The following is a 26,747-nucleotide window of genomic DNA, read 5'->3' as shown; positions in this document are numbered from 1 at the left end:
TTTTCTCTGTTTTTATCATGAAAAACAACAGCGATTTCATGTATTCAAAATGGCATTTAAAGGGTTAAAATCCTGAAAATGATTACATTTTTTATTAGGGCTGAAGTTGCTTTAAAGATTGAACCCAAAAGAGTTGTGAAAAAAACCTTTTAATATAATGTGTTTATCAAAGTATTTTGCAGTGGACATTTTTGTCCCGAAAGACTAATTTGCGTAGTCCAATCGAATGATACCGGAGGGTTAAAGGGTTTGGATTAGCCTCATGTCCACATGCAGCAAACATGACAGCAAATCAGTCATTTGAGTTCAGCCTGTTTTTAAATTGTTTTATTCGTTACTTGTTGGCAGCCTCTTGCACTTGATATCCTTTTTTTGGGAAGAAAAACAAAAGTAGACGCCAGCAAAGACAAAGGTGTTCCTTGTAATGGTGTGTTCAACATGACTTATAAACAGTACAAGCCGGGTGCAAGGACTCTGTTGTTGTTGTTTTACAGAAATTGTTTTGTTTTTTGTAAAGTTTTGTTGTTTTTGTAAAATGCCCTTTTTTTCTATAAAGTTATTTTAGTTTTGTTACATTTTGGGGGGATTTCAGAAATCATATTTTAAAATGTGTGTTTTGCTTTGTGCTTTCTGTTATGGGTGTGACATTTTGTATTGCCAAGATGTTTTATGAACTTTCTCGATGCTTGTCAAGTGTTAAACTTTTATCAGGCATTTTACCAGAGGGCATTTACGTACATTGACGTTTGAAAGGTTTTCATATATCCGGTTTGTCTTCTTGATTGACTTCACTCAGTCAGCCAGACGTCAGCTAGTAGGGGAGTCAGTCAGCATCTATCATGGCTGTTAACATCCCAGGATTTATAGCCATGGTGATTTTCTACCTGCTGGTTCTTGGGACCGGCATCTGGGCTTCTTTCAAGTCCAAAAGGGAACAGAAGAGAAGCGCAGCCACTAGGATGGATATGGCTCTGCTGGGAAACCGGAGCATTAGCTTGGTGGTGGGGATCTTCACAATGACAGGTGAGGAGGACAACTGGAATTAAAAAGGCATGATTGTAAAGGAAATATTTTGATAGTTCTGTTAAAGTTCTATAGGTGTCATGTGACCTGGATGCAAAACAATGGACACAGTTTTCATCAAGCAGATGTATTTATAGGTCTGTTAATACAAATATTCAGCATAGTTGAGTTCCTACACAAACAACCCAAAAAAAAAGCCTGTTGAAATACGAGCTATGAAGAATGTGAGTTTGATAAGTGGCTGAAGGCTATGGTCATGAATGAGGAATGTGAAAACAACTCCTTGACGTTGTTTTGTCTAAAAGAAAAAGGGTTAAGAAACGCAAGAAAAACACCATTATTCCACAAATGCATTCATGTGGGCACAATGTAAAAGCATTGTCCCTTAGTTTGATTTATTTAACTAGAAAACCATTCAGATAATTTGTTGGAAAAGTAAGTGTGGTGTCTCGTCAAATGTGTTAGTTGTGTTTGTTTTATGTCTGTCATTTCAAGTCTAGTCAGGTATTTATGTAGAGTCAGGTTTTCATGTTACTTCACGTCCTGTCTTGTCTGTCTATTTATGTCTGTCATCTCTAGTCAAGTCCCCGTGTTTCATGTCATGTCTCGTTTTCCCATTTCCTGTTTTATTTTGTACTTACCTCTTGTCTTTCATTTCAGGCCCTGTTACTTCCTCCCTTTGTGTGTTTTCCCGCCATCATCAGCGTCTGCCCCTGATTGTTTACACCTGTTCCCACTTCCCTCATATTTAAATAGTCCTTGTCTCCCTTTGTCTTGTGCCAGTTCGTCTTGTTTCAGTGTGCTTCTCATGTCCAGAGACCCAGCGTGTTACCAGAGAGGAGAGTTACCAGAGAGGAGAGTTTTGTTTGTTAGAAACCAAGAGCTTTATTTTGTCCTCGCAAGAGTGATCTTTTGTTTAAACTTTGTTTATTTTTCTCATTAAAAAGTGAGTCGTAGCAATTGAGTCCAGTATTTTTGTACCTCGTTCCAACAGTAAGACCATTCGTACTGTGCATCATGCCAGAGTTATTCATTAACCTGTTTAGCCCGAGAGCCCCCGGTGGAGGGGGCTGCGGGTTTCTTTTTCACGAAACTGTGTCTCAGGGCTTCTTAATATTTAAAAACCTATTAATGTGTCATACCAGATTAACGGGAAGAAACTCAGCTAACTGACGATACGAACCATTTTTACCAAAACAAAACACAAGTCTCATAAGAAGCGTCTAAATGACCCCTGAGCGAAACAATGCACTTGGCACAGAACTCAAGGTAAAGATACCCTTATTACTTATCGTAACTGCACATACAAGATATCCGATTAAAGCTGAGATTCCACAGATTATATAGGTATTAGGATTATCACTGAGCGATCAGAACTCACGACAGGGGAAGCAAACATAGCAACACAGTCTCACTCCCTAATAGTCCAATAGCGACGTTTGGTCAGGGTCCTTTGGCGTGCAGTTGTGACGGGCCGAGTCTCTTTGTTGGGTTCAGAATTCCAGAAAAGACAGACAACTTCTAAGTTTAACTATTTATTGTAAAGAGAGCAAAAAACATATATCACTTGGCCAAGGACTCATCACGTCTTTGGGAATCACAGGCAGCAAAGCTGTAATCTGTAACCACCAAATCCGTCAAGAGCCTCGAACCTCGTGCGACAATACATTTTATTACACAGGGCGTTGCCCGTACATTTTTGATTGGTCAAGACTAGCTGAAGAGATACCATGGTTTAGACTTGGTTCTCTTTGGTTGGTGCACAGACTCAGATAGAGTCTCTTGGCAACACCATCCTCCAATCAGCATTCGGCCGGCCTGTGGAAGTCCCTCCCTACTCTGGCACCATCATACTAATTTGTTTTCTCTAACGTTTCTTCAGATATAGCGGGAAATCATAATGTTGCTTCCTAGCTTTGCGGGGGAGCGCGGCTCCCATACAAAGTCAAGGCCGGTGCGATGTGCTGTTCTGACTACCTCTTTGTGTTCTCTCAGTCTCTGCACTCGACCTTGCTACTTTCAATATTGCAAGCTAAACACTTTCTCATGAAACATTTCCCTTCGTTCCTGTCCACCCCATCAAAACTTGGGGGGGGGTGATTGGGTCTATTTATTCCAAAGTCACAGCCACATAAATGAGCACAATAAGCAAATAATGTAATAATGAGAATCAGTCTTTCTAATGTTATATAAAAATAGACTCCACAAATCCCTCCTTATCCCTCTTAGGTGCCTTACAAACAATGGACGTCCACTCTCGGGAGCGTCGGAGTGGTGCGGTCACCCTAAGTGACAGACCTAAAGTATCCGGGATTCAGGCATCTTCCCTGGCTTGTACATTTTTGGTGATGCGCCCTGGAGGTATCAGACTATTTTAAACAACTTTTCCCCGCCTTTCAAACACTTATTCCGAGGTTTTAGCCAGTCATTTTGCACGAAATCATTTAACATTGACGGTCTCCTGAAAAAGCACATATTCTGTGCATTTTCAGGAGAGCGTCTATGTTAAATGATTTCGTGCAAAATGACTGTCTAAAACTCTCTTCCAGACATTTAAAAATACTTTCCCCGACCATTTAAACATTATTTCTGGCTTGTAAAGTGCAGTTATGCGCCCTGGAGATATTGCACTATTTACAAAATGTAGCACTCTGTTTATTTCACACCTCCAGGAGAGACCAGGGGGAAATCACCTCTCTCTGCCCGCGCACAGAGCCCCGAAGGACGGACTAGAGACCTCCAGCACCAGTCCCTAACAGTGGGACTCTGTTTATTTCACACCTCCAGGGCGGAGACCGGGAAAATCACCTCTCATTGCCCGCTCACAGAGCCCCGAAGGACGGACTAATTACCTCCAGCATGGGCCCCTAACAGTGGGACTCTGCACCTCCAGCAGAGACCAGGGGGAAATCACCTCTCTCTGCCCGCGCACAGAGCCCCGAAGGACGGACTAGAGACCTCCAGCACCAGTCCCTAACAGTGGGACTCTGTTTATTTCACACCTCCAGGGCGGAGACCGGGAAAATCACCTCTCATTGCCCGCTCACAGAGCCCCAAGGACGGACTAATTACCTCCAGCATGGGCCCCTAACAGTGGGACTCTGCACCTCCAGCAGAGACCAGGGGGAAATCACCTCTCTCTGCCCCCTCACAGAGCCCCAAGGACGGACTAATTACCTCCAGCATGTCCCCATAACAGTGGGACTCTGTTTCTTTCACAGCTCTAGCAGAGACCAGGGGGAAATCACCTCTCTCTGCCCGCTCACAGAGCCCCAAGGACGGACTAATTACCTCCAGCATGGGCCCCTAACAGTGGGACTCTGCACCTCCAGCAGAGACCAGGGGGAAATCACCTCTCTCTGCCCCCTCACAGAGCCCCAAGGACGGACTAATTACCTCCAGCATGTCCCCATAACAGTGGGACTCTGTTTCTTTCACAGCTCCAGCAGAGACCAGGGGAAAATCACCTCTCTCTGCCCGCTCACAGAGCACCGAAGGACGGACTCGAGACCTCCAGCATGTCCCCATAACAGTGGGACTCTGTTTCTTTCACAGCTCCAGCAGAGACCAGGGGAAAATCACCTCTCTCTGCCCGCTCACAGAGCCCCAAGGACGGACTAATTACCTCCAGCATGGGCCCCTAACAGTGGGACTCTGCACCTCCAGCAGAGACCAGGGGGAAATCACCTCTCTCTGCCCGCTCACAGAGCACCGAAGGACGGACTAGAGACCTCCAGCACCAGTCCCTAACAGGGGGACTCTGTTTATTTCACACCTCCAGGGCGGAGACCGGGAAAATCACCTCTCATTGCCCGCTCACAGAGCCCCGAAGGACGGACTAATTACCTCCAGCATGGGCCCCTAACAGTGGGACTCTGCACCTCCAGCAGAGACCAGGGGGAAATCACCTCTTTTTGCCCGCTCACAGAGCCCCAAGGACGGACTAATTACCTCCAGCATGGGCCCCTAACAGTGGGACCTCCATAACCTTGCACACCCTGAGTCCCCGGGCCCCCACAGTTAAGCACTCCCCCACGGACTAAACACAGGTATTCACACCCACCAGAACCTCGTGCCCCTGGTGACCTTACAAGGGGGTGGTTTTATGGTGCTTCTGTGTCCGCCCATCAGCATCCATATTCGGCCTTCTTCACGGCATCACCCCCCCTTCTGTGGAGGGTATTCTCGTGCCCCTGGTGACCTTACAAGGGGGTGGTTTTATGGTGCTTCTGTGTCCGCCCATCAGCATCCATATTCGGCCTTCTTCACGGCATCACCCCCCCTTCTGGGCTGGAGGGTATTCTCGTGCCCCTGGTGACCTTACAAGGGGGTGGTTTTATGGTGCTTCTGTGTCCGCCCATCAGCATCCATATTCGGCCTTCTTCACGGCATCACCCCCCCTTCTGGGCTGGAGGTTCAAACACTTTAACTTTTGTTCACCCTCCTCTGGCTTACACCTCCTCCGCCAACACTTGAGCGCTCATCACAGGGTTCAGCACCAAGGAGAGTGCCTCCCCGGTGCTGATGGAAAGTGGCACTTTTTCTGCCCCTGGTAACCATCAAGGTTATTGTTTTTTTTTTTTTTTTTATTTTATTTGAACAAAAAACACAGTAGACAGTACAGAGAGGCTAAAACATAAACTATTTACACGTACTACTGCTACTATAACAGTACTACTAAATTTCTTAACCTACGTTTTAAAGTGCAGTTATGCGCCCTGGAGGTGTTGCACTATTAACAAAATGTATGCCCAGGATTCTGGCACCTTTCCTGGCTTGTAAAGTGCAGTTATGCGCCCTGGAGATATTGTACTATTTACAAAATGTATACACAGGATTATAATAATAATTATATACACGGTATACATATTCACAATGTTTAGCGGGATTCAGGGGACCAAATTAGGCGTCTAATTCTTACGGTGCACCAGGGCAAACAGGTTGAGTCCACGGCCCCTGCCCCATCATCAGGAGTGTCAACCAGCCCCGGTCCCGACTTCATTGGCCTCTTTCCCTCCCGCTTCCGCTTCCGCTGCTGCTGCCGCTCCAATGACCCATCAGGTGAAGATGATAGAGCTGTACTGTTATAGCAGCCCTCTTCGGAGGTCTCCCCATCTGACAGCGGTAGACATCCTTCTGATGATGATGCAGCTGCTGCCGCATCTGATGACGCCCTGAACATGGAGCGGATTCTCAATGCCTCCTTTATACCTGGCGCATTCGCGTAGAACCGGTCCGCCGTGGTTACGTCGTGACACATAAACCTGGCGAGAATCGACCGGCTTTCTGGATCTTGGTGATGCTTGATATTGTCAGCCAGGGCAGTGCGCAGGATTGTGAAGGTGACGGCTGTTTCTAGCCCAGCATCAGCCCATGCCCTCTTCAAGTGAGCGTTCAGGTTCTTGGAGGCCCGATTCCCCCTTGTGAAAAGGAAGAATTCATTCTGAGGACCCAGCAATGCCTCTTTAATCCCCATCCACCGCATGACCCAGCTAAACTCCTCTACTGTAAGCGCCAGCTGTGCTTCGCCATATGTCTTGGCCGTCTTGTGATCCTGCACATGGATGATGTAGCCCTCAGCAGTTCCCCTTATGGCTGCCTCTAAGACCTCACTGTTTTTCATGTTTGCGTACACGCCCGTACGGTGGCCATACAGGAGGCTCCAATGGAGGGTGAGATAGCCATAGAGAAGCTTCTGGGTGGTTGAGGTCGGCGTGCCGGCCATCAGGTCGAGGAGCTCCGGGATGCGCTTCTCAGCGGCCGCCATGGCGGCGAGAAGCTCCGCCTGGCTCGGCAGACGATCCAGTTTGTTCCTCTTCACCTTAAACTGATGTAGAGTGACTGCCTTATTCAAGTGTTTCATGTTGGCTTTCACCTCTCTCATTATGTGGGTCATATCAGACTGGGTGAGCTTGCACCCCCGGGGCTTTGACTCAGACATGTACCCCATGAACTGGTGCACATTCTTCAGGAAGAACTCTGATGTTGTGACTGCCCGGCCCGGCTTTACAATATACTCGCTCCAGCCACGGATCATCTTCATGTTTCTTAGGAACAGCCAGTCTGACAGGCGGTTAACACCATGGGCCATGTATACTATGAAGTTCTTTATCCGGCTGATCTTCGACACAACATTGTCTTTCTGTTTTACTGTCGGAGCGACACCCAAACAGTGATCCAAGTATGTCTGAAGGTACGCCTCCATGCTTCTAGGCAACGTGATTTCACGCATGGTATTCCCCCGTCCACACCCAGTGGACCAGTAATTTGAGGGAGAGGGCAAGTCATTAGCCAGCTTAGAGGCACGGGTCTTCCGGCATACAGGGGTCTCGCTACCGGAGGCTACTGCAAACATGACAGTTTCCACCGGGGTCTTCACAGGGGTCTCGCTACCGGAGGCTACTGCAAACATGACAGTTTCCACCGGGGTCTTCACAGGGGTCTCGCTACCGGAGGCTACTGCAAACATGACAGTTTCCACCGGGGTCTTCACAGGGGTCTCGCTACCGGAGGCTACTGCAAACATGACAGTTTCCACCGGGGTCTTCACAGGGGTCTCGCTACCGGAGGCTACTGCAAACATGACAGTCTTCACCGGGGTCTTCACAGGGGTCTCGCTACTGGAGGCTACTGCAAACATGACAGTCTTCACCGGGCTCTTCTCAGGGGTCTCGCTACCGGAGGAAACTGGTAATATGACAGTCTTCACTGGGCTCTTCACAGGGTTCTTGACCGGTCTCTTTCCACCGGAGGCTACTGCAAGCATGACAGTCTTCATTGGGCTCTTCACAGGGTTCTTGACCGGTCTCTTCCCACCGGAGGCTACTGCAAGCATGACAGTCTTCACCGGGCTCCTCACAGGGGTCTCGCTACCGGAGGTTACTGGGGACTGCATGACAGTCTTCACCGGGCTCTTCACAGGGGTATTGCTGCCTGAGGCTACTGTGTTTATGCCGGAGGTATTTGGGATTGCCAGGCCCTTAAATCGTATACATTCGTCCTCTTCCTCAAGAACAGCAGCACTCTGCTTCCTGGGTTTTAGCTCCTTTTTCAGCCTGGAGCGCAGGGTCTTCACCTCATCATTGAGGGCATCCTTCTGAGCCCTCAATGCCACATTTTCCAGCATCACCTGCCTGCAGTCCTCGTTGTCACACTCGGTATGTGGGGAGAAGGGTGGAGGGTGCCCGGGGTATTCCTCCTCATTGTCTATATCCAATGATGTAGCCATTCCAATGATGGGGTTAGTCTCACGGAGGTCATGGAGCAACTGCAGTGCCACACTATGCTTCAGCCTTGCCATGACCTGATGTGCCTTATGTCGGGACAACTCAGGGTGGTCATGTTTTACATGACGGTCCAGTCTCTTCCCAGCGTACGAACACCCAGCGATGGGACAGGGTTTGGTCCGAACATTTATCCTTCCACTGGCTATTTTCAGGAGGATTCCCCTCTCCTCCAAGTTCCGCACTGCATGCTTGTGCTTAAGGTGTTTGTTCAATGCCAGATAGAAGAGTCTGCACACCGGGCATTCAGATGACATCCTTCCTGAAACACACATAATGATTTTGATCAAAATTATGTTATAGTTCTCCGTTTATATGCGTTAGCGTGAGCGGTGGTTGCGACACTGGGTCCGATGCATCAATTCATGGTGCATGGACGAAGGGAAGTATTGGGTTACCACCGGGTCAGATGGTCCCACTTCCGCACCAACGCGGGGCTGGTGATGGCAACATTGGGTCCGATGCATCAATACATGGTGCCCCGACCATGAGAGGGTTTGGGGTACCCCGGAACCAGGCACCACCCCAGCAGGAAACGGGTTGTATGGTCAAAGGAGGAAAGAGTGATAGAACCGGGGTAAAGCAAAGAAAGTGTCCGACAATAGTGACTTGTGAGGCGGCCAGAGAGTCTGTCATATCTCGGTCCTATCCTCCAGGCAACGCTGTGGCCAAAACTGGGCTAAAAACTAAAAAAACTAAAAAATATTTCATCCAGGGAAATTTGGGTGAAAATGAAAAAAAAGTACCCCAAAATAGTCCTTCATTAGCCAGCAGCAGTCCCCTGTCGACTCATGTGACATTCCTCCAGGGTTACATAGAACCAGGGTGTGGGCTCCGAGCCATCTCCGAGACATCTCTAGTCCGTGTTGATAATGGGGGAAATGTACCCCAAAATAGTCCTTCATTAGCCAGCAGCAGTCCCCTGTCGACTCATGTGACATTCCTCCAGGGTTACATAGAACCAGGGTGTGGGCTCCGAGCCATCTCCGAGACATCTCTAGTCCGTGTTGATAATGGGGGAAATGTACCCCAAAATAGTCCTTCATTAGCCAGCAGCAGTCCCCTGTCGACTCATGTGACATTCCTCCAGGGTTACATAGAACCAGGGTGTGGGCTCCGAGCCATCTCCGAGACATCTCTAGTCCGTGTTGATAATGGGGGAAATGTACCCCAAAATAGTCCTTCATTAGCCAGCAGCAGTCCCCTGTCGACTCATGTGACATTCCTCCAGGGTTACATAGAACCAGGGTGTGGGCTCCAAGCCATCTCCGAGACATCTCTAGTCCGTGTTGATAATGGGGGAAATGTACCCCAAAATAGTCCTTCATTAGCCAGCAGCAGTCCCCTGTCGACTCATGTGACATTCCTCCAGGGTTACATAGAACCAGGGTGTGGGCTCCGAGCCATCTCCGAGACATCTCTAGTCCGTGTTGATAATGGGGGAAATGTACCCCAAAATAGTGCATCATGACTCAGCAATCATCACACTCAACTTTGGTGAGAACCGGGCAAAGGGGTCAAAATCCGTCAATGTGGGGGGTGAAACGGCTGTACGCGAGCCCTGGGGGGGGCACCCGGGACCGGGCAGTGCCCCCGGCAGAAGGAACCGGGTCAAACGGGCCAAAACAGGAAAAAAAATAAAAATAAAAAGAACCAGGCAAAAGGGGGGAAAATGGGAAAAAAGTGTCCGAAAATAGTGCCTCATGACCCCGCAGGAGTCCCCCGCGGACTCCCCTGACATTCCTCCATGGTCGAAATCATCCAACTCAACTTTGGTGAGAACCGGGAAAAGGGGTCAAAATGTAAAAATTGTACCCCAAAATAGTGCCTCATGACCCCGCAGGAGTCCCCCGCGGACTCCCCTGACATTCCTCCATGGTCGAAATCATCCAACTCAACTTTGGTGATAACCGGGCAAAGGGGTCAAAATGTAAAAATTATACCCCAAAATAGTGCCTCAAAATCGGGTAGAGTCACCTGGAAAGTGCCCTCGCATTCCTCCATGGCTCAAAATGTCGAACTTAAACTATTTGGAGAACCAGAGAAATGTAAAAAATACGCCCCAAAATAGTGTCTCAAAATCGGGTAGAGTCACCTGCAAAGTGCCCTCGCATTCCTCCATGTCAAACTTTAAGTATTGAGAGAACCAGGCTGGGGGGTCCTTGCGCCACAAAATTAGGCCCACTCAAAGTGCTTGGTGAGCGGATACATTCTTCCATGATTTGCAACAGCCGTTATTTTTCTGAGTGCACCCAAAAACTGGGTTTCCGATTTCGTGCAGACGGTAGTTTGAAAAGTATGGATGAATCTTTTTAACAGAGAAGTGGAAATGAAGCCCAGGGACTTTTTCCCCTTCTCCGTTGTACCAACCATCGGAGAAGGGGAAAAATCGGCCTGAAGCGCCAATAGTCTGGCCCCTTCTCCCGTTGGCACTCTGTCATTTTTTTGACAATTTTTCAAAACTTCATTTTTGATTATTTTAAGTTATAATTAAGCGTTTTCTTCAATTTTTTTTTGCTTTCCACGGGTGGGGGCGCCTGGCAGGCCGCCTATGAGCACCCAAATTCGGCCTGGATCATCCAGGATTTGTGGGCTAAGCTCCATAAACTGACTAAATCACCCAGAGAGGTCACCTTTCTAGCCCAAATATATATAATACAAATACATTTAAATAGTAAAAGGTGCACTTGTGCTCTGCATTACCCGGAATTTTATTTTCATAGCCCCATGATAGTGATTAAAAATCATTTTCATGGGAAAAAGTGTTAAAACGCCTGATTAAATTATATGCAGGACCCCAGTGAGCTCCAGACTATGTGCATTGTGTTGGGGAACCATATAAATGATAGAATAAATGCATTTAAATGCAAAAATAATGATTTTAAATCATTTTAGGGGGACAATTGTGGAGAGGAGCCTGAAAATGACTCTGCAGCAGGCTGCCTATGAGCACCCAAATTCGGCCTTCTTCACGGAACCACGACCCCTTCTGTGGAGGGTATTCTCGTGCCCCTGGTGAGCACGCAATGACCCAGGAAAGAGTCTTCAAAACACAGGTAAAAGTGTGTTAAACAGTGGGGTAACATGTTTGAAATGACAGCACACTGCTGCTTGTTGGCAGGCTGACTCACTTGACTTGTCTCACACACACCCAGGGGGGGAGAAAGAGGACACATTGGAGCACTCATTGACCCAGGAAAGAGTCTTCAAAACACAGGTAAAAGTGTGTTAAACAGTGGGGTAACATGTTTGAAATGACAGCACACTGCTGCTTGTTGGCAGGCTGACTCACTTGACTTGTCTCACACACACCCAGGGGGGGGAGAAAGAGGACACATTGACCCAGGAAAGAGTCTTCAAAACACAGGTAAAACTGTGTTAAACAGTGGGCTAACATGTTTGAAATGACAGCACACTGCTGCTTGTTGGCAGGCTGACTCACTTGACTTGTCTCACACACACCCAGGGGGGGAGAAAGAGGACACATTGACCCAGGAAAGAGTCTTCAAAACACAGGTAAAAGTGTGTTAAACAGTGGGGTAACATGTTTGAAATGACAGCACACTGCTGCTTGTTGGCAGGCTGACTCACTTGACTTGTCTCACACACACCCAGGGGGGGAGAAAGAGGACACATTGACCCAGGAAAGAGTCTTCAAAACACAGGTAAAACTGTGTTAAACAGTGGGGTAACATGTTTGAAATGACAGCACACTGCTGCTGGTTGGCAGGCTGACTCACTTGACTTGTCTCACACACACCCAGGGGGGGGGGAGAAAGAGGACACATTGACCCAGGAAAGAGTCTTCAAAACACAGGTAAAACTGTGTTAAACAGTGGGGTAACATGTTTGAAATGACAGCACACTGCTGCTTGTTGGCAGGTAAACATTGTTTAATTGTTTAAGTGTTTTTAAATGTATGGAACAGTGTTTTGTCTCTTTCAAAACTCTCCCGTCATTGGCCGGATACATGGGGACGATTTTATATTCACTATGACCGTTACTATTCCAGTGAGACGAAGTACGTCCGGTGACGGGAGTGATCCCATGTTAATTTTGTCCAAAAACCAGAGCATTCCCTTATCTACAATAATAGATAATATATAATCTACGTCTATTTTTATTTTTACTGCGTCTCTGGTGTAATTTATGAATCTCTGCTGGTCATACTAGATATAGCTCACCCCATCCACATTCTTGTTGATTGTGGGACAGAGGAATATTACTTCATTGTCTGTGAGGCGTTCTGCTGTCTGTGGGGCGTTCTGCTGTCTGTGGGGCGTTCTGCTGTCTGTGAGGCGTTCTGCTGTCTGTGAGGCGTTCTGCTGTCTGTGAGGCGTTCTGCTGTCTGTGAGGCGTTCTGCTGTCTGCTGTCTGTGGGGTGTTCTGCTGTCTGTGAGGCGTTCTGCTGTCTGTGGGGCGTTCTGCTGTCTGTGAGGCGTTCTGCTGTCTGCTGTCTGTGGGGTGTTCTGCTGTCTGTGAGGCGTTCTGCTGTCTGTGGGGTGTTCTGCTGTCTGTGAGGCGTTCTGCTGTCTGTGAGGCGTTCTGCTGTCTGTGGGGCGTTCTGCTGTCTGTGGGGCGTTCTGCTGTCTGTGAGGCGTTCTGCTGTCTGTGGGGCGTTCTGCTGTCTGTGAGGCGTTCTGCTGTCTGTGGGGCGTTCTGCTGTCTGTGGGGTGTTCTGCTGTCTGTGGGGTGTTCTGCTGTCTGTGAGGCGTTCTGCTGTCTGTGGGGTGTTCTGCTGTCTGTGGGGTGTTCTGCTGTCTGTGGGGCGTTCTGCTGTCTGTGAGGCGTTCTGCTGTCTGTGGGGCGTTCTGCTGTCTGTGGGGTGTTCTGCTGTCTGTGGGGTGTTCTGCTGTCTCTGGGGTGTTCTGCTGTCTGTGGGGCGTTCTGCTGTCTGTGGGGTGTTCTGCTGTCTGTGGGGTGTTCTGCTGTCTGTGGGGCGTTCTGCTGTCTGTGGGGTGTTCTGCTGTCTGTGGGGCGTTCTGCTGTCTGTGGGGTGTCCTGCTGTCTGTGGGGTGTCCTGCTGTCTGTGGGGTGTTCTGCGAGTATGGTTAATTTAAGATTGAGTTACAGCCCTTTGATTGTTCATTAGATATTCTAGTACCATTTCATACTTTCACATGTCAAACACATGCTCTTTCATTTACACTTTTCGCTTTAAATCTCACATTCTCTTCATCTTAATTTTCTGTTTAAACCACATGTATGTCTTTTCTTATCTCTGTAAATTATAAATGGTGTGCTTATTATTTCTAATGTTAATGTTTTCTAAATTAATTGTAGACCATTAATTGCCCGTGCAGCTTCAGAATCTTAATACTTGGACTGTGCCAACAAAATAAAACTTCAACATCTTTAGGTGAACTAAATCACATATTTCAATAGCTCTGAATTTCTGACAAGCATCTGTGTTATTCTTAAATCAAATCCTTGAAATCCTATTTAAAATATAAATATAATAATGAACTACTCATGTTTCTGGTAAAGAAACACACTCATGTTATGGATTCAAAAACAACTAGAATCATGATACTGTCAAAGTGATTGATTTCCTGGTGATGCTGCTTCTACCTGTCAGTGCTTAGATATTATCAAGCTGAAAAAATGAATACAGAATTCCAACATACTGTCATCAAATGTCTTTCTATTATGAATTTAAATTGCCCTTGTGAAACTAGTCTTCTGTTCATTTCTATCCCCATAATGACCTAAACAATAAAGTCTATGGCTTTTACTTCTAATTATTCACCAGGCTAGAGACAGGATGTTGTCTAAATTAAATTCTGTCTCATTACATTACTATGTTTTAACTTAACTTAACTGTCATATGTTCGTTCTACATTTCAAACCCCACTTACTCTAATATCTGTTAAAATATCGACATTACAAAATGGTTTCATCATCACAGGTCGACTTCTTTAGTATTCCCATTCTGGAATTACATTTTTTCAAAGTGACAGACACATTGGATTAACATATGGATTAACCCTCAGCAGCGTTTTTCTCGTTTTAATGCCATTGAACACGACTTTTGATCAGAATAACAGCTAAAGTGAGATCTCCCGTGTTTGCTCCGTAATGCTACGTGTTGTGATGTCTGTGTTCAACACAGTCTCACTCCCTGATAGTCCAATAGTGACGTTTGGTTAGGGTCCTTTGGCGTGCAGTTGTGACGCGCCTAGGCTCCTTCAGCTTCATAAACGGAGGCAAAGAGCTTTCAACTGATTGTAATGTATTCCCATCGGCGGCGGTATTTGACGCTCAGGGAAGCACCGCATCGGTCCATGTCGGCGGCAGTTAAAGGCAATGTGAGCGTCCATTCCCATTGGATAACGGAGGATTTTACACCCGGAAGTAAGTATTCTCCTTACTGTCGATTGATTTGACAGAGATATCTGCACTACTCATCAACTCAAAAACACCAGATTATCCTTGTTAATTACACAACATTGATAGGTTTAAATTGTGTACAATGCTTTTGTATTTTTCCCCTTCGATTCGGAGAAAAAATTATATTTTCGGAGTTTAGGATGGCAGAAGACACTACACTACCCAGAATCCTCAGCTATCATTTGGGACTACACCATGTGCTTTGCCTGACAAACCCCGTGATTAGTCCTCAAGCTCTGTGATTGGATGTTGGAGTGGCAGTGCGCGAAGTTTACGCCGAGCGTCAAACAGCACTTTGAAATGTAATGAAACCCATCGACGGCACACTATCCAAAACAGGAATCGAACATGTCCTAGCCCCCCCCCCCCCCTCTTTGGGCTACAGGCTCCTCCAACAGTGCAACACAATAAAACAGATACACAGAAAAAATTGTGCAAGTAAATACAAAAAGAAAAATAGTAAAATAGGAAATAGTGAAATAGTGAAATAGTGCAATAAGAGTCTATATACAAGTGATTGGAATATGATATATTAGATAAATAATTTCTAAGTAGCAGCCAGATGAATGTTATGGATGTTGTTTCAAAGTTCAGGTGTTTAAGGCGAGACACGGCAGGCAAAAACATCGTTTTTCCTGCACTGGTCAATTTTGAGATGTTGTGCTATTTTGATTCCATAACATGTTTTCTTTCAGGCTTTTGGAAGGAAAACGTACAAAATACACATTTAAGTGTTTATTTTACTATAGTTTGTCTATTTGCGTCTGTAGATTTCTCCTAAATTCACCAAAAGTTAGCATTCTAACGTAACATAAAGTACCGCGACCGCTGTTTGCACCATGTCATCAGAGGTATCGTTGGAAAGCTCCGTGTCTCCTGCACAATCTCATCGGATCCAAATATGGTCATTTCCTTTGTATCAGCAACCAATCGTGAAAGTACAAAGGGGTCTTAAACCAAGAAACGAAATCTCATTGGCTGGTGTCAATTTCTGACAACGTGATTTGTTCAGATGCGTCACGTGGTGTGCTAAAGCACTTCCTGGTTAGCTTTCCGCTAGAAATTTAAATCTGAAAATGGCAAAATAACGGAGAAAAAAACGTTCACAGAGAAGACGACAACAATTGTCACTTGCACAAAGCAAGGTTATACAAAAAACAAATGACCCCGAACATGAAATACCTTCAGGGAGTGCGTCGATGCGCAAGCTATCATCCAGATAACAGGAGGGTTTAGCTAGCGTCACACTGCAATCTTTAAAGGTCGTTTTCTCAAAATGAGTTTTTTCTCCTACTCTGAGTTCGAAACTTCCACTTCAGTAGCAGTTACATACACCAAACCTTCCAGTTATATTCCTATCAATATTATGAAGGCTTTTACAGAAGGGTTTGGTCATATATAATTCATAGCCTGAATTATATAACATTTTATACCTAAAAACATGGTGAAAATTGATATTTTAGGGCTGTTGACAGTATTTTCTGATTTATGGAGTGATACAAAGAGATATCCAAAATCCCTTCTGTAAAAGCCTTAGATACTAATATGACTACAAAATGAAACAATAACTTTGATCCTGGCTTTATCCAAAGTTCAGATTTCGGTTCCTGAAATGTGTTAAAATATGCGCATATTTCATGAGATAATGGTTCATTTGCATATTTAAACATGCTATTTCAGAAAACTTGTAATACAAAAAACAATTGCCTTATTGTAAGTAATTAACTGGAGCAATTTCTAGCTGATATCTTTAAGTTAAAAAAATTACCCTATTCACCTGGGGTGTCTCGCCTTAATAGTCTTCTGGCCTGTGGGATGAAACTGTCCCTGAGTCTGGTGATTTTAGTCCTGATGCTGCGGTACCGCCTACCAGACGGCAGCAGACAGAACAGTTTGTGGCTGGGGTGGTGGGGGTCTTTTATAATCCTGAGGGCTTTCTTTAAAGGACACCTATCATGCTATATTTAAATGATATATTGTAGGGCCATACCTATATAAGGTATATTTATACGTTTCTGTTTTCAAAATACCAAACAGATCATGCATTTTAGCCATGCCTCATTTCGCTCTATGTGCTGTTTGCTGTCTACGGGGCTGATTCTGTGAGCTGCAGCTGACCACGCCCCCCTGCAGTTATTCATTTGTTTTAAAGCTCAATAAATAACAAAGAAGACCTTTGACCGGCACTTTTCTAATTTTGTCCGGAAGATTTACACTTTAACGGACATCTTGACCGGCGAAAGAAAACCTAACTGAAACTCTGCCGCACGGTCCCCTCGTTCCTTGGAAGAGGCGGAGAGGTGGGTGTTTGTCATCTGCTGGTGGACTAACCGGAGAGAATTACAGTGCTTGCCTCGACGGGGAGGGGTTGCATTGAATTAAAGCAGCGGGAGCAAACGCTTGCCTCGGGGAGGGAGAAAAAAAGCCACAGCGGAGAATAAACAGAAGGGTAACCATGGTAACTATGGGCGGGAAGTCTTCTTCGCTGCTTTTGTGGCAGACTACAGCGCCACTTACAGGCCTGCCATATGTACTACAGCGTCTCCAGCGCTTTCGAGCGGCAATGGCCGGCCGTGGCCCAACCCCACATTCCCCTGATAGGTGGAGAGTTGGCCCAATAGCCGTAGCGCCACTGTCCTGACGTCAGTAAAGTGTTCAAATCTGGATCAGTTTTTATCAGATCCGTTGCAGCCCCTTTTTTAGAGATTTGGGTATGGAGGAAAATAGAGAGGGTTGTGTTTTCTGACACTTGGTGAGTTCCCTGGAACACCGGGGACACATATTCATGTATAAAAGACGTACAAAAGTGCATTTTGCATGATAGGTCCCCTTTAAGGTTAACCTGGTATTTGTACTCCACTACATTTATTTAAGTTACTTTACAGATTTGGATTAATGATGGGAAATATAAACAACCCTTAAATCAGACTTTAGTTACATCTGAGTAAAATTCAGTGAAGGTGATTGTCAAGTGCCAACAATCAGGCGAGATATTAGTTGGTGCTTGAGAAGACTAAATATTTATCTGCAGATCCCTATAAAGCATATTCGTTACTCGTTATTCTCTAATCGTTCATTAAAGACTGTATATAATGGCTATTTTGCACATCCCTTTCAAGATTTCAAGATGTTCTAAGGTTTATTGACATATCATATACACAACTATGGTGTAGTTATGCAATGAATGAAAAACTTGGGTCACAGGTTCCTCAACAGTGCATTACAAGACATCTATCAATATGTGTGTATACCTCCACCATTATACTGTCATATTCTGCACATTTCTTATACTATCTACTTACATCTTATAAGAGTATAATAAATATGTATAATATTGGTTAAAATAAGTTCTTATGTTTTCATCAAATATAACACATTCAACAAAACATGCAGCAGACCTTAGGCAAGGCAAGGCAAGTTTATTTATATAGCACCTTTCAACACGAGGCAATTCAAAGTGCTTTACAAAAATGAAAGACATTAAGAAAAAGGCATTTTAAAACAGTCATTAAAAAGCAACACAATCTACCTGCATTGCAATTACTCTAAATGTGTAATAACGTGCTTTAACCAGTAGGAGGTTTGGGTTAAAAAGCTGTCAAGTTTACAGTGTTAACACAATAAAATATACTGCTGTTTCTGGTTTAGTTTATGACGGATATATTTAGTTATTGTTTTGATATTTGTAACACAAAAGCGATGTAAAAAACCCACAGCAACACAGAACAGATGGTCTTAACATGACCCAGCGGTCTAGTAGTTCATAAAAAACAACAATATCAAAACGAATTATTACTACTAACTTTATTGTGAAATTAAAACAGAACGGTAAAATAATAGTTTCCGGTCTATTCTGACGCCCAATCTCTGTAGATAAATAAAGAACTACGACAGATATGTAATATTTAATGCAGCCAAACCATTTATTACAATGGATTCATGTGATGACTTTCAAAGAGTAAAGCAAGCACTGCTGAATAAAGTATGATTTTATCTTTTGCGAAACGTCAACCAATCACAGAGCTTGAGGACTAATCACGGGGTTTGTCAAGCAAAGCGGAACGATAGCTGAGGATTCTGGGTAGTGTAGTGTCTTCGGCAATCCTAAACTCCGAAAAAATACTTGTTTCTCCGAATCGAAGGGGAAAAATACAAAAGCATTGCACACAATTTAGACCAATCAATGTTGTGTAATTAACAAGGTTAATCTGGTGTTTTTGAGTTGATGAGTAGTGCAGATATCATTGTCAAATCAATCGACAGTAAGGAGAATACTTACTTCCGGGTGTAAAATCCTCCGTTATCCAATGGGAATGGACGCTCACATTGCCTTTAACTGCCGCTGACATGGACCGATGCGGTGCTTCCCTGAGCGTCAAATACCGCCGCCGATGGGAATACATTGCAATCAGTTGAAAGCTCTTTGCCTCCGTTTATGAAGCTGAAGGAGACTCGGCGCGTCACAACTGCACGCCACGGGACCCTAACCAAACGTCACTATTGGACTATCAGGGAGTGAGACTGTGTTGAACACAGACATCACAACACGTAGCATTACGGAGCAAACACGGGAGATCTCACCTTAGCTGTTATTCTGATCAAAAGTCGTGTTCAATGGCATTAAAACGAGAAAAACGCTGCTGAGGGTTAATCCATAGGTTAATCCAATGTGTCTGTCACTTTGAAAAAATTATTGATAATCCATAATTCCATTTTTATGTAAAAATCGGAGAATTAAAATTAGCTGCTAATGGTAGCCACCAGAGTGTATCGCAGCTTCCGGTTTTGTCCACTCTCACTCCTTATTTGATAACGTGTGTGTGTATGTGGAACCTCCCCTCGATTCCATTGGCTCGAGCAGTTAAAAAGAGATGTCAATCATCAAAATCGACCAAGGGGGCCAGAGATAGGTCAAATCCACCCATATTACCCCAGAAGTGTTTATTTTGTGCTAAATCTCTCTAAAAAGGTCAAATTTAACTTGTTTTGCATCAATCTTGATACAGGGTACTTATTATATGTTATAGTTTGGATTCCTAAAGCTTTTAGTCTCCTATCCCATCATTCAAGGGTAGTTTTCACTATAAGTAATTTTTTCTTTTTGGACGAACACTATAATTTACAGTTTTTTTACTGTGTTCAATCTGAATTTACTTTAAAATAAAAACATATATATTGATTCTGACACTTCTACATCCAACTCACAGATGTAACCTTGCTTTGAGAAAAAATATTATTAATTTTCCCCTTTTAGAAGTGAAGATATGGTCATTTGTTCTGGGAATGTCATTTTCGAGCCTGACAAACAGGCTCAGGGCTTAACAGGTTAAATGATTCGCAAACCTCTTTTAAAGCTCACCTATTATGCTATATTTGAACAATATATTATAGGGCCATATCTGTACAAAACATCTCTCTGAAGTGTTTTGAAAACATTCTAGCCATGCATCATACCCCTCTATTTCAGCCCTGTTACTTGTGCTGATTCTGGGTCTGGTCCTTTAAATGTAACCGAGCTGCTGCTTGCAACGCCCCTTTGGAGCATCCGCATGTAAGCAGTGAGCTCTGTGAAGAGAAGGCTGTCTACCAGCAGAAACTCAGTTAAACGCTGCCGTGATTAAACGCCATATCATGTTCCAAACCACATGAAGGATTAGTTCTGAAACAGTATGGAGCTCAAACTCTTTTTCTCTCTCAGGTTTACCACAAGGTGAGTTCCTTTTTATATCCTGCTTCTTTACACATATTCTCTCCAGTACAAGTTAGCTCTGAGTGTTAGCGATGCTTGCTAATTTAAACAAAGATACATACAACATATTACGTCCAAAACACGAAGCGCATTGTTTCCGACAGCAACGTTTCTGATTGGGCTGTGGGTGTAAAGCCCGCCCACATTTCAGATATTACGTCATATCGGACACAAATCTTGATCAGCTCTGTTCTCCGTTTTTAGAGATTTGGGTACGGAGGAAAAGAGAGAGGGTTTTATTTTCCGACACTTTGTGAGTCTCCTGACACACCGGGGACACATATTTATGTATAAAAGACATCAAGTGATGCAAAAAGTGCATTTTCAATAAAAGGTGACCTTTAAAATAAGTTTCTGCTGATTGAAATCTTAAACGAGGGGGTATTGTTATGATCCGTATTAGTTTTCCCTGTTTTATTTTGTCCCTTCAAGATCTGTCTTTGGTTTCCTGTTTTATTTTGAAAGGTGTTCCCCCCCCCCCCCCGTCTTGTCTGTTGCTTCCTGTCACTCCTGCTTGATTACCCGATTGTGTTCACCTTGTGCCCCGGTGTTTTCTCCTCCCCCCTGTCTTGTTCGTGTGATTAGTCATTTCAGTTCTGGTTTTTCTGTCAGTCTTTGTGAGATTCTTGATGTCGCTGGACGGATTTTGATTCTGAAGGAGTTTTTGTTTTGCCTTGCCTTATTTTACATGTTGCCTGGCCTTGTTCCGCAATTAAAGAAGTTTTTGTTTTCAACCAATCTTCTGCATTTGGGTCCTGTTGTATTTTACCGCCCAGCCGTGACAGGTATATGGTCAAACTTTTTCTTAGTTTGGCATAAAGTTTTATTTTAGCTCCGTTGAAATAGCTGTTGTTTGTCCACTAATTGAATTGTTGTGTGTTATTCTCTCCCGTAGCTACCTGGGTCGGAGGAGGCTTCATTGTTGGCACAGCTGAGATGGTGTACCTGCCATCTATGGGTCTAACCTGGGCTATCCTGATGCTATTGGCATACAGCTCATCTTTTATTATATGTAAGTTTGATATTACATCTGACAGGATAAACAAATGTAGCCGGATAATATTAAATAGGTAAAACATTTAGATATGTAATATTTAAAAATGAACTGAAGAAAAGATCACTATTTCATAAAAATGTAATTTCTCTTATCCAAATAGTTGTTACAGATATAAATTGTTTAAAAAAAGAAGTATTTAAAGGTATTATACATCTAGGGTTTTCTTTCACACCTCATATTCAGTTTGATTAATATTTAGTAGGTTATTTCAAACGCAGCCTAAGAAAATGTATACATTTAGTTTCTTTAATTGTGATGTTTTCTGTCCTCTTTAATTTAAGGTGGCTTGGTGTTTGTAAAGCCGATGAGAGACAGAAACTGTGTGACGTTGCTGGACCCCTTCAATGCCAAGTATGGAAAAGGAATAACTGCTGCACTGTCCCTGGCTTCAATTAGTCTTGATGTTGTCTGGGTACCCTGCACACTAATTGGTTTAGGTATGGTATATAGATTGTTCTCTCTGTTTGCACACACACACACACACACACACACACACACACACACACACACACACACACACACACACACACACACACACACACACACACACACACACACACACACACACACACACACACACACACACACACACACACACACACACACACACACACACACACACACACACACACACACACACACACACACACACACACCAGAGGTGTATATTTTATATTTGACATAATTTTGGCATTTGGGTTGATGTGGTTTTTATTACCATATATATATAACTTATTTTTAAAGGCACTTATTTTACTAAGCACTGTTATGTATTTATTAATAATTTATTTTTTTCACACAATTTTACCTGCATGCCGATTTTAAACAAAGTCAACCTCGGTACTTTTAGCCAGATGTTTTCAACCCACTTACCAGGTCTTTTACCAGATGTTGTGGGACACAGCCTCAGACACCCCACTGGGGGGGACCCCCTAGGGGGGGCAGGAGTACAGGTTTTAACCCCGCCGCACACGCTCTGTGCTTCAGCCGCTGCTCTCTTCTGTGGATTCCTCTCCTGCTGATGTTCAGCTGTGACCAGTGTGTGGGAAGATGGCGCCCGTGTCGGCTCGCAGCTCCCTCAGCTCTCTGCCTTTAGCTATCCTGTTCCTGTTCTATGTTTGTCAGAATGTCTCTGCTCTGCTCGTCTACGATCGCCAAGCTCTCCTCCACCTCAGACCCTCATTGGAGTGTATACTGCTGCCCAAACCTACATCTGGCAACCATAAATTGTCCCCCCCCGGGGAACTATTGACGGCTACACGACCCGCCATTGCTGTAAAAAAACTGGTCCATTGGAGTGAACGGAGATGTCGTAACTCTTCTATTATACGGCTCTGGCGGAGAGTGTCTGTATCTATGACGGAGGGGACAGGCGAGCTCAGATCAACGCGGTGAGGAGCGGCGTGGATATCGTGATCGCGACACCAGGCCGACTGAACGACCTCCAGATGATTGAGCTCATCAATCTGCGCTCCATCACCTACTTGGTGCTGGACTGAGGCCGACCAGATGCTGGATATGGACTTTGAAAACCAGATTATGAAGATTCTGCTCGACATCCGCCCCGACCGACAGACTGTCATGACCAGTGCCACCTGGCCCACAGATGTGAGACGATTGGCAAAGTCCTATCTAAAGAACCCCATGATGGTTAATGTGGGAACCCTGGACTTCGCGGCGGTTAACACAGTGGTCCAAACGGTGCTGATCGTCGATGAGAAAGACAAAAAGTCCTACTTGTTCAACTTCATCAATAACATGCTGCCCAAGGAAAAAGTCCTCATCTTTGTTGGCACGAAGATTGTATGTGATGACCTGGCCAGTGTGACGACCCCTGCTTTACTGTCTCCTGTGGTGTGTGTGTGCATGGCCCTTTAATGTTCTCCCTCTGTTGTGTCAGCGCTGATTGAGGACACCTGTCTGCTGGCACCAGAGGATTGAAAGGCCTGAGCAGACTCCCGATCTCTCTCTCCTGACCGCGGAGCAGCCACGTCGCTTTGGGGACATATTTGATTACTTTGTGAGGCTTTGATTTGTTTGGTATTATATTTCGGGAGAGTGGTTGCTAGTTGTTCTTAGCCGTGGTCAGCTGTTTGTTTTTTGTTTTTTTTGTTTTTTTTCTCCTTTTTTCTCTCGTCGGGGTTTGTTGGTGTGTTGCAGGTGGAGCGGAGCGGAGCGGAGTTTTCCCTGGCAGGTTAAGCGGCGGTTCCCTTGGGATTGTTGAGCGGGGTGTGTAGTGTTGCGGAGAAAGTGGTTGAAGCTTCGGCTTGGGAGCATGGCCGTGGTCACAGTAGTGTTGCTAGCTTGCTAGTCGCTTTGCTGGGCCAGCGGTCTCCGGTGCATAAATACCCACCACAAGTAACTGCATGAAGACAAGGGAGGAGATTAGTCAGTGGGATGGTGAGTTAGTGGGGAAACTCCAATCAGAACATTAGTGTTGTTCCACTTTGGACGCATCACGCATAATAAGCGTGGTGGTATCTGTCCGGTTTGTTTTTGTGTTGTTTTTTTTCTTTTTCTCATCTCTCGGTTTAAAGGTCCGGTGTTGTGTTCCGGTGAGGGGTCGTTGTAAATTAATATGGCTGACGTAGAGGCATTTATTGAAGCTCCGTCTCAGGAGTTGCTTGGCACTTTTTCAAGAGAGCAGCTGCTCTTAATTGCTGAGCATTTCACTGTGTCTATTGTCGGGGATAGAAGGGTGAAAGACAACATAAAAGACTCTATAGTGTTGACGTTAAGGGAGACGGGAGTTTTTGCTGCAAAGGAAGAGGGGGTTTTGTTAAAAGCTCGTTTTCAGGCAAGTGCACTTTCTTTTGAGCAGCAGAGGGAAATGTTGTTGTTGCAGCAGGAACACGAAAAAATAAAGTGGGAAAAGGAAATCACAGTGGAGCAGATGCGACAAGAATCTGGGAAAGCCAAGATAGAGTGGGAGGGACATCGTCTGGCTATTCTCAGAGATGGCGCGTTGTCCGGTGAGGGGCAGGGTGAACAGGTGCCCAGGTCTCCTCATCGCTTTGATATTGGTAACCTGCGCTTGCTGTTTTGTTGGGCCTGTTGCGTTGGCTGTGCCTGTGAAAAGCTGCTGTGTTGCCGATGTGCTTAAATCCCACTTATGTGGATCTGAGGTTTTGGCATCTTATACTCCATTTATACGAGACGGCTTGGTGTCATTGGTAGGTAGTGATATCAGAGTTCCAATAAAAATCTTGCGGGACACAGGGGCTTTTGATTCCTATATTGTTGACTCTGTTTTGCCGTTGTCTGGTGAAAGTGACACAGGTGACACAGTTCTGAGTTGGGGATGGGATTACAAGTTTTTCCTATTCCTGTTCATAAGGTGTATATTGAAAAAATATTGAAATCTGTACAGCAACGCGTATCTCTCTGTTTACAACAACGTGCCCCTGCGCGTCGTCTGCATTCGATTAACCCCTTGACTGCCTCACAGTTTTCTGATGTTTTTAATGTTTCCCTGATCTGTAAATTAGAGGTGAACTGTGCTCTTAGTGCGGATGAGCTTATCTCCATGTTTGACTCGACATGTACACTAATATTGGATTCTGTTGCTCCTTTTACGCTTAGACGCACCAAAGTTCTCTCAGAGCTGTGGCTCAATGACTGTACTCGTGCTCTCAGACGCGCTTGCAGGCGTGGAGAGAGAAAATGGAAAAAGGATAAACTCCATGTCTCCCTAGAAATCCTTCGTGCTTGCCTTTCTGACTACCAGGCGGCAGTCAAAGCAGCCAAAACAGAGCACATTTCTCTGTTAATCTCCAAAAACAGCCATAAACCTCAGGTTCTTTTTAATGTCCTCAACTCTATCATTAATCCCTGTGATGTTTCTTCTATTGTCCCATCGACTACTCTCTGTGATAAGTTTCTTACATTTTTTATTGAAAAAGTATCTGCTCTTAGGCTAGCCCACACTAGTGCTACCCCAGATCCTGCTCCTTTTCTGTGCCCTGCTGTCCTCGACCACTTTGAGCCTGTATCCCTCTCTTCTCTCTCGGATGTAGTCAAGCACCTGCGGCCGACAAACTGCACCTCAGACAGCATTCCTTCTCGCCTTCTCAGAGATGTTTTTGATTCAGTTGGAGCAAGTATTTTATTACTTTTAACCTGTTAAGCACCAAGCCTGTTTTTCATGTTTCAGGCTCGAAAATGACATGCCCAAAACAAATGACTACAACTTAACTTCTAAAAGGGTTATATGAATAATTCCTTTTATAAAAGCAAGGTTACATCTGTGAGTTGGATGTAGAAGTGTCAGAATCAATATAAATGTTTTTTATTTTAAAGAAAATTCAGATTTTACATAGTAAAAAACTGTAAATTATAGTGTCCGTCCAAAAATTATTGTTTACAGATAGTGAAAACTACCCTTGGATGATGGGTTAGTAGACTAAAAGCTTTAGGAATCCAAAGTACAACATATAATAAGTACCCTGTATCAAGATTGATGCAAAACAAGTGACATTTGACCTTTTTAGAGAGGTTTAGCCAAAACCACCCCACCTCTGAGGTGATTTGGGTGAAAATGTTTTTTTTCTCCATATCTCTGGCCCCCCTTGGTCGATTTTGATGGTTGACACCTCTTTCTGACCGTTAGAGCCAATAGAATCGAAGGGGGAGGCCCCCACACACACACATTGTGAAGAGAAAAGGTGGGGGCTGCGCGCATGTGCAGCAGAGTGAAGCTATTTCTAGCTCTGGCATTTGGAAACGAAAAAGCAGTTTTATTGCTTATGGATTATCAGAAATCATTTCAAAGAGGACACAGATACATTGGATGAACCTATGGATTAACTGCAGCATCGTTTTTTTATCGTTTTAATGCCATTGAAGACCAGTTTTGACCAAGGTAAGCCATGTTAGCGTTTCTAGCTCCACATGTTATGATGTACGCTTTCGTTTATAGCGTCGCAAATGTTTATCACTGAGTGTTGTGGTGGGCACCACTAGATTCAGTGTCTCCAGGACACCAAAAACGAGTGGTTGGCTGTGTATCTAGGATAAGTAATAAGGGAGTTATTGTGAGTTTAAGTGCCGTTTTAGGTTAAATCTTTTCGCTCGTGGCTAATTCAGAGGCTGAGTGTTAGCATTGTGGGTTTTTTTTGGAAAAAAAATTAAAAAGATCAGTTAGCTGAGTTTCTTCCCGTTACATGGATATAAAACATTCATAGTTTTATTAAATATTAAGATTCCTTAGACGTTGTTTCCTGCAAATGACGCGTTTATCCGCCCG

At 44.6% G+C, this 26,747-nt stretch overlaps 1 pseudogene; it reads left to right on the top strand.

Moving 5' to 3' along the window:
- Positions 1-806: 806 nt before the first annotated feature.
- Positions 807-26,747, top strand: part of LOC117491182 — a 28,395-nt pseudogene continuing 2,454 nt past the window's right edge.

The sequence above is a fragment of the Trematomus bernacchii genome, unplaced genomic scaffold (genome assembly GCF_902827165.1).
Source record: "Trematomus bernacchii unplaced genomic scaffold, fTreBer1.1, whole genome shotgun sequence".
Taxonomy (NCBI): Eukaryota; Metazoa; Chordata; class Actinopteri; order Perciformes; family Nototheniidae; genus Trematomus; species Trematomus bernacchii.
The sequence above is the reverse complement of the archived record's forward strand: the minus strand, read 5'-3'. Positions and strand labels throughout refer to the sequence as shown.